This window comes from Hippocampus bargibanti, linkage group LG05, assembly GCF_051943395.1.
Source record: "Hippocampus bargibanti isolate YZ-2025 linkage group LG05, ASM5194339v1, whole genome shotgun sequence".
Lineage (NCBI taxonomy): Eukaryota > Metazoa > Chordata > Actinopteri > Syngnathiformes > Syngnathidae > Hippocampus > Hippocampus bargibanti.
Window position 1 is genome coordinate 28,213,301 of NC_142738.1, and position 3,728 is coordinate 28,217,028.

Here is a 3,728-nt window from a genome sequence, read left to right on the forward strand (position 1 = left end):
TGTTGACTCAAGTCTTTGCCCCTCATCCTATGAAAACACACCTCTTAAATAACAACTACAAATAAACATGGAAATATATATTTGCCAAAATAAAAATTTCAAGAAAGAAGAAATTGAGTAAAAAAACTGGAATTGTTGCAGTACAGGTCCGATAGGTTGTCGTCAACTGAAACCCCCCGGATCACGTTGTGTGACGATAAGTAGATTCTGAAACTTTTTTAATACTTCCTGGATTTCTTCTGTTGTCAAGCCATTCACTTCTGGCACGTCGTCGGGAAATCACCTCCTCCCCACCCGGCCAACCTCCCATCGGTTGTGGCCCGGGGCAGTGTGGATTCCCTGGAGCCTCAATTGCAGCCAGTCACGGCGGTCCTTCACCTGTCTGTGTTCCCCGAGGTTGTGCATGAGCTGGACCTCACTGACTGTCCGTTTACTAGACAACAATGTGTGTTGTATTTTTAGCACTTCTCGTATATTTAGAAAGGAGGGCAGTTTTAAAATGACTGCTGTTTGATTTTAGACATCGTAAGGGGTTTTACCTGAGAGGGTGCCCCCTTGTCACAATGAAGAGGTGCAAAATGCACAGACACATAAAGAGAACTTGACATTGCAAACTTCTCATTATGAACTAACTTGATAACCTGTAAAAAAAGATAATGTCACAAATCACAAATAAACAAACATCAACTCCAATTTAGCATATTAGAAAATATTTTTGTTTCTTGATTTTTGAGGGTGACACGCTGTGGTTCTAAAACAGTGTGAGTGAATGAGTGAAAGGTTGGCACGTATCAGTCCACTGTGAATCCCGGGTCATTAGACAGAATGAGTCCGACATACCTGCTGTGGCCTATCCTGAGTCTTAAATGTATTAATCAAGTACAAGCATAGTTCGATTTTACTTGGTTTGTTGGTGTCTATCATTGATGATATAAACACTGAGCTGGAGTTGCTTTTATAGCCACATGAGCCAGCCATTGATGACTTGCCGTCTTTCGGACTGATGATGTCACACCACTGCTGGTGGCTGGAGAGGAATGACAACACCTCTTTTTTGCTTTGTGCTTTCACCATCGTCATACTAAACCAAAATACCAACACATCCACACTCCCACGCACATGTCAAAGATACCAACTGTTTGGGAACAAAATTGCAATCCTTCATAGAAATGCATCCATTTAACAGGCAAACATCCAAATCAATCCTTCTGAAAAGACAATATTTTACTTTCATGGACCAGTGGATAAATGCTTTTTTTTGTCATCAAACAAAACCGTAAATAAACAGCACTAAAGTTGGAAATGCTTTATTTTCTTCTATGTGGACTTGCCATTTCAATTTGTTCACACCTGACCTTATCTGACTCTTAACCTTCCACACAACAATAGTTGCTACACGTGGATGGATTTATTACTACCTCTAACCATGAGCAAATCTCCTTGGTTACATTAAGTCCTTCCTGAAGAATGTACATTATTTGAAGAGTTCCATCCCCAAAAGGAGCTTTTAGACTAGTCTGACGTCTGAGGAAAATGTCCTGAATGAAAGAGTATGTAGAAGTTGACTGGTGGCGTCAGTGGGTAATCCTGTGGTTCGTCACTCTCTTTATTAGTGAGGAGTGTGTGTGCGTGCATGTGAGGGTGCGTGTGTATGTGAGTGCATGTGTGTGTGTGTGTGTGTGTGTGTGTGTGTGTGTGTGTGTGTGTGTGTGTGTGTGTGTGTGTGTGTGTGTGCGTGTGCGCGTGTGTGTGTGTATGTGCGTGTCAGTGCGTGCGTGTGTGGGGGGGGCGTGTGTGTGGGGGGGGGGGGCGTGTTTGTTGCATGTGTAAGTGGTGACTGTAAAGACAGCTGAACACGTCTGTTTCATGGAAAAACTTTCTTTTCATTCAGGGTACGAACGAGTAATAATTAATCACCGTATTTTACAGTGAATAAGGCGCACCCGAGTATAGGACGCACCCCCAGTGAATGATGTCTTTTCAAAAATTGTCCATATACAGAGATACCTCAGCTTACGAATGCTTTAGTTTACGAACTTTTCCCTTTACAAACATTAATTTCGTGAAAATATAATCTTGGCATACAAACTATTTTTAGGGAAACGCACGGAGCGCCGCAAGGGCTAGCGGACTGGTTTTCAGCAGAAGAACACCATACCACACGGTCGAACAATGCCATGGTGGATGGCAGACTAGTTTTTCACACCCACTTTCTTTGAGTGCACTCAGTGCAGACGTGGTTTGTTATTGAGTGGAGAACTTTTGCTTTTTTGGGCCCGAAAAAGACCCCACCACAGGCTAATGTTGAGCCGAAGAGGAGACAAAAGAATATTACGGTCGAGCAGAAGAAGGAGATCATCGAAAAACACGAACTAGGTGTGCATTTGTGTGACTTAGAGTCCCAGTATCAGTATGCTAAGTCGACCATTGCTACGTGTGGCTAAGGGTGTTTCTGTGTTGTCTAAGCAACGGGCTCAGGCATTAGAAGAGGTTGAAAAACTGTTGATTTGGATTTACGAAAAGCAGCTACAATTGGACAGTCTGTGAGGGTATTATTGCAGAGAAAGCATCACAACTTCATTTGGACATCATTAAGAGGCAACGACATCAACGACCATCACAAAGGCAAATAAAACGACTTTATTATTTAGTACAGTTTATTTCTTTAATTGCAATACAATATAGCACATTTATTACACATAAAATGAGGTATATTTTGTGTAGTTTTAAGGCTTATTTTAAAAAAACCTCCACCAATGGTATGGTGGAGATCCAACCTGTGACCTCTGTCGAACTTCAGGAACTCTCAAACACATCCTGAGCAGTTGTAAGACCAGCCTCACACAAGGCCGCTACACCTGGAGGCACAACCAGGTCCTGAAGAGTTTGGCTGTTGTCCTTGAGAGCAAGAGGAATACCATCAACTCCTTGCCAATGAGCGCCACCACTTCCAGCGTAGCACCATTGACTTTCATCCGAGAGGGACAGGAAAAGCCCAACCATACTCCTGCCAAACCAGAAATTGGACAGCTATCCAGGGCCCGCGATTGGGAGATGCGGATTGACATTGGCCAGCAATTGGTTTTCCCAGTGGAGATTGTAGCCACCACCCTAAGACCAGAGTTGGTGCTCTGGTCCCCTTCACTCAAGGCTGTCTATATCACAGAACTCACAGTCCCATGGGAAAACTCGGTTGAAGAGGCCTATGAGCGCAAGAAGCTGCGCTACACAGAACTCGCAGTGGATGCACAACAGCAAGGGTGGAAAGCCAAGGTATATCCAATTGAAGTTGGATGCAGAGGGTTTGTGGCTTCCTCCACCATCAGGCTTCTAAAAGACCTGGGTATTCGTGGACAGGCTCTGCGGCACACAGATCAGTCTCTGAAGCGGCAGAAAGAAGCAGCCAGTGGATCTGGATGAAGAGGAAGGACCCTTGTTGGACTCATAGAACAGCAACTTAAGACACAACCCCCCCTCACCCCCACCAGCTTCTCAACATCTGATTGGGCATGGGACACAAGCGCGGGCGTGATCAACCTGTCACGGGCCACCATCGATGAGGGTGTCTAGTGATGAAAGGCCGAAACATCCAATGATTCTTTGGCACACTACTGCCTGATTTGGGTATTTTAGATGCTATAAAACGTTTTTCTGATGTCAGTGGGAAACAAAAACAAAAAATGGTGCCGGTGCCTTTAAATGTAGTATGTACAAACCTCATAGCACAG

The 3,728-nt window shown here is 44.1% G+C and overlaps 1 long non-coding RNA gene across 1 annotated transcript; it reads right to left on the minus strand.

Annotated features, from left to right (window-relative positions):
* Window positions 1-297: 297 nt before the first annotated feature.
* On the minus strand, window positions 298-918 carry LOC148898392 (uncharacterized). The gene is made up of 3 exons (XR_016115080.1): window positions 841-918; window positions 540-641; window positions 298-433 (listed from the first exon to the last, which is right to left on the minus strand). It is a non-coding gene; the product is annotated as an uncharacterized LOC148898392 (long non-coding RNA).
* Between the last annotated feature and the right edge of the window lie 2,810 nt (window positions 919-3,728).